This window comes from Atta colombica, unplaced genomic scaffold (assembly GCF_001594045.1).
Source record: "Atta colombica isolate Treedump-2 unplaced genomic scaffold, Acol1.0 scaffold96, whole genome shotgun sequence".
In the NCBI taxonomy this organism is placed as follows: Eukaryota; Metazoa; Arthropoda; class Insecta; order Hymenoptera; family Formicidae; genus Atta; species Atta colombica.
The window spans coordinates 1,637,906-1,645,750 of NW_017259590.1; the positions used below are offsets into that span (position 1 = coordinate 1,637,906).

At 38.2% G+C, this 7,845-nt stretch overlaps 1 protein-coding gene across 3 annotated transcripts in view; it reads right to left on the reverse strand.

Annotated features, from left to right (window-relative positions):
* Positions 1-7,145, reverse strand: part of LOC108693710 (sex-lethal homolog) — a 13,311-nt gene extending 6,166 nt beyond the window's left edge. Inside the window, exon 1 of one of the 3 annotated variants that reach the window (XM_018202783.1) lies at positions 6,504-7,145. The gene's annotated coding sequence lies outside the window, so the exon portion shown is untranslated. Of the gene's footprint in view, positions 1-4,674; positions 4,692-6,503 lie in introns of those variants that run through there. The other 2 variants (XM_018202785.1, XM_018202786.1) reach the window with 2 other exon arrangements.
* Positions 7,146-7,845: the final 700 nt, after the last annotated feature.

Here is a 7,845-nt window from a genome sequence, read left to right on the forward strand (position 1 = left end):
CTTCTTCTCTCTTTCGCTTCGTTTTACGCGCTGTGCTAATGCACCGATGACGGTGGATAATTATGTAAGCGCGCGTACTGTCAGCATCGCGTCCGTCGCGTTACTATCCGTGCTGCGTGCACCTAACCGACGACGTAATCCGCCGCTCGCGAACGCGCGCTCGTTGCGCTCCGCTCCGCTCCGTCGGACGGACTCCCGACAGTCCCGATTCCAGTTCAGCGGCGCCCGGGAACTCGGCCGCGCTCGGCAGAACGCGTGACTTCCTCCGGTGCGGTGCGGCACGGTAGAGAGAGAGAGAGAGAGAGAGAGAGAAAGAGAGGGAGAGGAAGAGGTAGGAAGAGGGAGAAGGAAAAAGAAGAAGGAGAGTGCAGCGCGCGCGCGCGGCAGCAAAAGAGGATTGGTGAATGCAGCACAACTGACACACCGCACGCGAGCGCACTGACTGAGCCCCAGCCCTGACCTGTCTCTCGCTCTTACAAGTCTCGCGCGACACCCTCTCGCGGCACGCCGCCCCACTACCCGACTATACTCTGCTCCAACTCTGCTCCAACTCTGCTGTGCCGCTGCCGCGCTGCTGCGCCGCGTGACGGAACGCGGCGTGCGCGGTCCCGCCTAAATAGCGAATTCGGTCACTTGTCTACTCCCGCACTGCATGCACGCCAATACACCTAGAGGGTGTGGGTAAAATACTTAAAAAATTGTATTCAAATACGCATCCAGAGAATAATAAAATACATATTTTTGTATTTAAAATTAAATACATATTTTAAATACATGTATTTCAAATACCGCCCACCTCTAAACACACCCCATATTATTTTAAAAACCTAACATAAGCATCTTGACCGAAGAAACATCCGATATCGCCCTTATTATAATAAAAATGTAATACTAATACTAATTAATCATTGATTTTCGATATTAAAAGTACTACTGTTAACAATATTTTTAATTCTTAAAATAAGTAATTAATTGGCCAATACTAGTATTATTAGTATTAAATTTCTATAAGAGTGATATCCTTTTCACATTTCATAGCGGAATTGCGAGCGTTTTCGGGCATAGATATTGGACTTGTTATACTCAAATTGAAAGCTAATATTTGTGCTCTTCGGGGCACAACAGTATGAAAAAAAATCTCCGTTTATGTCTTGGGTTTGAGAGAGTATCTCTCTTGTTAATTTTTCTCTTTCCTTTTTTTTGATTACGCTCGAAAAACGGATACAAGATTGGAGCACAGATACATAAGACATAAGAGATTTGATCAATCGGTCCTTCCTTTTCATGAAATGGAGATCTTTGATCAGTTGATTCTCTTATGTATCATGCGTTATGCAAAGGTCTGCGTTCTGGTCTATATGCGTCACGACAAATGGAAAAGAGTGACATGAGGAATAGTATAAACATTTGATTAGATCGGATAAGAAATTACAGTTTCTCGCACTTTAGCAGTCTCATTTTTATCTATCGGCTTGTGTGATACGTCAGTTTTTAAACTATTCTCAGGTTATTTTTATTTACTGTTTAATCAGAAATTTATCTACTTGCATCTCCAGTTTTCCTCACTGACTGACACATAAAGGTTAATCTGCATATGCCCTTTGCTTTCTGTTTCTTGCTCTTCATCACTTTTTACCTCTTGTCCTTTGCTTTCTGTTTCTTCGTTTTCTGTCGCCCGAGATAAAAGTTGACGAACTTTAGAAGAGATAAGAAACACATGACAAAAAACACGATAAAACGGTCGCGAAGAGGAAAAAAAAAACAAGAGGTAAAAAACAAGGTTGTGCATTTATGTGTAAAATAATAATCTACATTTACGTGCATAATGTGAAATATGTAAACTATGTTTTACGTGCTATCTATATTGAAAAAAAATAACGTTACATCAACAGCATTATTTTAATTGAAAATAATTTTGTCATAAATACTCTTGTTTTAATAAAATGTTATTTGTTTCAAAACTATTATTAAATCAACAAGATTATTTTCAATCAAAATAATGCTCTTGGTAAAACATCATTTATTTCAGCGTAGTAAACAATCTCTGGATTATCCGAGTTTATGTTCTTTGTTGTTGTACCGGATGACATAAAATTTCTATCTCGTTTATATATTTTTATTCAGTGAAATTTTATTAAAGTCAGATATATTAACATCTTAAATTAATTGTACCTTTCTTTGTTGTATTATCCAATTTACGATAATTTGTTTTACATTGTCTACATAAAAATATTCGTGTAAATTAAATAAACAATACATAAATATTCCAGGTAAATTAAATAAACAATACATAAATATTCCAGGTAAAGGTAAATGTAATATACAACAGAATTCTAGTAAAAAGCAAGAAATGGAAGCACAAAGAGCACATTGTATTAGCCTTGAATGTTCTTATGACTCGCCAAATTATTTTCAGAAGATGAAGAAGAATATTCTCCAGACGAGTATATCACTATAAAAATGCACTTCGGTCTGCATCTCGATGGACGGAATATATGATCCATTTTTTTGTGATCGCACTGGAACTCTCTTTCTCGCTTTCGACAAATATCAAGCACGTACCCTTTCTCGTTTCAAGTTCCAAAAGTGTGACACTAATTCAGCCACAGAAAATAGGCCTATGATTGGGCGTTGAGAATTTTGGCGCGTTTCCCCTGATTTTCGAATCGTCTGCCAATTTATTACTACACCGGACAATCTCGCGAAATTGGGTCGACATTAAAACGTTCATGTCGCTTCTGGAACGAGCGTCTTTCCGATGACGCCACGGCCATTAGCGAGTCCACAAAAACATCATAAAAATATTCTTTTTACGGGGGAAGAGGGGGAGGGGAGGGGAGGGGGAGGGAGAGGCAGTCACGAGACATGGGATACGGAACATTTTTCGCGATAATCGCACATCTCCATTTAAGTTCTCGGGCGAAGATCGATCGTCCTGTAGACGAGACGCCAATGTTAAACAGATCGTGAAATATGGAAGCACGTCGTCAATCGCACGTCGATCGCGATAAAATGCTAATTGCTCGCACGTGACGTATCCCTTCGCCAGGAGTACTCGATCTTCGTAAATCTTTGCCATCCCGTTTCGAAAAAATATAGAAATATTTCACACTGCGAAACGCGTGAAATCGCTACGATGACTCGCTGTCGAGCTTTCGCGAGGTGTCGACGAACTCGGTCATTAATTATTAATTAGACGCAGAAAATAAACCGCGTGTCTTTGTTACCTTTGATGTAATACCAGAGCTTCGCGACGGACTCTTCTAACGTTTCCGTAGATCGAAAGATTTATATATTTTGCATAATTTAAATTCTCAATTTATCTCGTCTTTTTTTATCCAGATATCACTGAGCTTACCTCACCGTTAAACCTTACACTAATACCGCAAAAAAAGATCCGAGGTCGTCGAACCTTCTTCGTTTCCGGAAAAAGAGCGACTACTAAAGATGTACCTCAATGCGGCCTCCCAGGACGAGATGGCGAACATTACGTTGTCGTTCGGTAACGAAGAAAACATGAAGGATACCACGATCCTCTCCTTGTTACGAATGGAGGGACGTACCGTCGTTTCGCGTATGCGATCGTTTCTTGTCTTTGCCTCACGTATTTTGTTTCAAACCACAAGGTCGTTTTACACGATCGCGTTTTAACGGTCGAGACCCGCATATAACACATGTGTGCAAATAAGAAGTTCTCATTCTTATCGGGAAATGACCGATCGCATCTTCACTCATTAATTTAATCCCCAACGTACAATTGGATAATTCGTGTTTGCGTATTTCATTTCTAACACGAGAAACACTGGAAAAAAAAAAAGATATTTTAATTTCAAAGAAATATCTCTTTCCTCGTATTCAAAATTATTTCTTTGGATCAATGAAAATGTCTTTGAAAATAAGATTATACTTTCAAAGAAAGAAGATATTGTATTTTCAAAGAAATTTTCATTGAAAATTCTTATTGAGAAATAATTTTTTTAAATACGAGAGCTTTGAAATTAAGATATTTTGTTTTCAATGTCTAATATTTAATTACAGCATTGGGAAATCGATTGTGTATTTCGAAATGAGGTGAAAATTACAAGATGAGGAATTTACTAGAAAGTTTATAATTTTATTCAATATCTAGCGAATTTGCTCACTTTTGTAATTTCATTTTGTTTAAGTAGTATCGCCTAAGCTTGTTTTTTACAGCTTACGTTAACGTACATAAACGATTTATTAAATAGATTATGAAATTAATTTAATAAAATTTATTAAATCAATTTCAAATGTATGAAATAGATTACGAAATTTATTAAATAGCTTATGAAATAGACATGCTTGAAATTTGGTGAAAGAAAGAAGAAAGGTTTACTGCAATTTCTACAGATATTAAAGACATATGCAAGAATCACTTAATTTTTGTAAAAGTAATGAAAGTAACTTGAAACACAAACGACTCATCGCGTGTACTTAATACAGACGATCGAAAAATCATCGAATACTGAGAGTAACATTATGAATGAAATTTTTTCTTCGACACCACGTTTTTCTTTACAAATATTGAACTGTCAGACGCTCTGACAATGAGTCACGATACACAAATCCAAACACGATGTACACGGCTTAAGCTTGCGTAACTTCACGTATTCAGGCATTCCTGGCGTCGAGTAAGCTTTTATATCGAATTACCTTTGCAGAGGAGATCCGATTGCGACGTCTTCCGCTATTGTGAGCTCGCCTTTATCCTCCGGACGACGCGACGCGACGCGACGCGACGCGACGACGTGCAGGCTAGCGAAATACCGCGTGATTGGAAAATGCAAATGACGAGCGCGGCGGAGTCACGTCATAATGGCAATTGGCACGCTCGGTTGCCACGAGCGACGGTTTCGCCTCGTCGACGACAAAACTCTGCCGGCTGCCTGTCTATACGAAAGGAAATTGGATTCTACTTTCGCGCTGCATTTCACAGCGCTGTTTGAAGTTTCCAGCTCGGGATGACGTTGTGTTTGCAGTCGTCACGCGCGAGATACAATATATAAAATCCGGAACTAGAACGGCCGCGATAATCGCCACGCCGACTATGGATGGACCAAAGTAAACAAACGAACATTTGAGGGTCGTCAACGAACGATGGACTTTTATTGCGGGCGTGATTTTTATGCGACGCGATCCCACGATCGTTGTAAATCTCACGTTCGAGACGTGCAATTTATGTAATACGATTTAAAAATAGATATGTAAATCCTTCATGACGACGATCGCGAATTGATTTCTCTAAGCGCGAGAGAATCGATGATCTTACGAAACCTAGTTCTTCGCAAGATTACGGATACTTTTCAGCAAGTGTGTGAAGCCCATTCTTGCGTAAACATAGGTGTAAGTGATTGTAATTCTTATGGGTCTTCTACAATAAGCTATTAGTAATAAATCAGGGAGTCGATTGTGTGATCTCGAAAATTACAAAAGTGAACAAATTCACTAGAAAATGATCAATTAAATTATGAATATTCTAGTGAATTTGCTCACTTTTATCATTTTAACCTCATTTTGAGGTACATAATCGACTACTAGAAGCTAAAAATTGATCAATTATAGTCTAATGTAAGAAGAATAATCGACTATGATTGGTCAATTTCTAGAATATTCATAATTTAATTGGTCAATAACTAATGAATTTGCTTACTTTTGTAATTTTCATCTCATTTCAAGATACTTCAATCGACTGCCTGATTTATTATTAATGACTTATTGTAGAAGATCCATAAGAATTAATTAATGACAGTCGAATATTTTCCTCGTATTTGACTGTGATTAGTTAATTCTTACAAACTACAATACAACCATAATACTTATGCAATTGTAGAATGGGCTTAGAATCGATCAACCACAGTTCAATATTATTTTCATATTCAACTGTGATTGATCAATTTTTGCAATCACTTACAACTAAGCTTATGTAACTATGGAAGCTGTGATATGAGCTAACATCAAGTCCATTAGATTTACGTAAATGGTAGTTTTAAAAATGGACTCTATTTTGTCATACAAATTTTTCAAACATGTTAATTGGTTGTAAAACATTGAGGTCTCGGATCTCTCTATCTTACAGTTAATCAACAAGAAAAATAATTTATTATATGACAAAATCACTCTCGCTGGAAACGGTATATCAACGATATTAATAATTAATTACAATCCTCTCGTAATTAATTATGAAATGGTACTTCACATCCAACTTGTGAAAACTTTAAAGTCATCAATGTGACGTTACGCGAAATTAGGTTGTTCCATAGTTTTATACAGCGTTCTTTACTTTGGGAAAAGTGTATCGCATTTCCCGGCACTTATTTCGATCGATAAAATTTAGTTTAAACAAAGCTACAACAGTTTCAAATTTCACTGAAATAACGGGCGAAGTTTTACGTAGCGACAACCCAATTCTGCCTAGCGTTAGTGGAGAGTGTGGGAGAGGAAAAGGGAGAGGGAGAAAGAGAAGCGGAACGGTGTCAACTTACCGCCCTTGAAACTTCACGTGCTGCTTCGCGCTCCAATTCCGGGCGCATTTATGTGTCTCGATTCGTCGTGGCGCATAGTATCGACTGTATCGACTGTATCGACTGCCTTGCACTTGCCGCAGCGAGAACGATCTCCGCCGGTTTCAGGGTTTCACGACGTCGCTCGTTGACCGCCACTCTGGCGCATTCCACAGCACGGAATACGCACACGAGTCTCACACACGCGCGCACACGCGTGTGAACCACACAACACAGACGCGTTTACCAATCAGATCGCGAACGAGCCGAATTGTTTGGCTGAAAATTTGCCAAAATTATCACAAGCGGTATGTTCGAACCGCACCGCTATATCGGGTCGTATTGTTGTATCAAAAAAGTTGCGACTACTACCGTGAAATTGCAATGAGGAACGATTATGGGTAACTAGGTTATCTCTCGTGGGCTCTTCGGGTTTTCCGTTCGCGGATGAAATTCAATTGATACGAAAGAGCGGTGATCGGTTATCCCGATAAAAAAAATTGAGCACTTTCGTGTCTCTTTGTGATCACGTAAAGCGAGATGTATGTACAACGTGATAACTCGATTAGGCGCGATGAACAACACCGACAATACCGTTGTTCGTGCTGCAGATTATGCACTGCAATCAGACGCCATGATGTCGCGAAGGTTAGGTTAATGCAAAGACGTATCTCTAGGGGGTTCCGAATCGAAGGTATCACACGCGTTGGATTTCTCTTTATAAAAATTTTTTATTATTGTGCCAATAAATATTAAGATTAGATATGTCGTAGCTTGAGAGCAGGGTTATATTGAGGCCGTTTTGGAGCTGCCTTATCTTTATCATTAAAGCAATTATTTTTGAAACCCGCTGTGTTATGTACATATCATAAATATATATCAAATCAAACCAAAGATATTTTGTGACAATTCCGTTGGGGAAAAGGAGAGAATGGAGAATAAATACATATAATCTAGCATTAAAAAATCTAAAGCAATTAAATAAAAAAAAATCTAGCATTAAAAAATTTACTTTTTATATTTTATGTGAAGAAAAAAAAAGACTATTCTATCCATCCCCAAACGAGTAATCGTCGCAATGGAATACAATTGTGAAATATCCTCAGTTTATGATGTAACAAACTTAAAATATATTTTTGAGTATTGTAAAAATTTACAAGAAATTATTTCTTGCCCATCGCGCATATAAAAAAGTTTAAATTCAATATATATAACTTTTGAGAGCTTGCACGAACAAGTTTTTTTTGTTACTTCAACTTCCAGCGTTTTGATTCGGTCGAATAAAAGCATTGGCCCTGCCATGTATTATTGCATGAATATATAT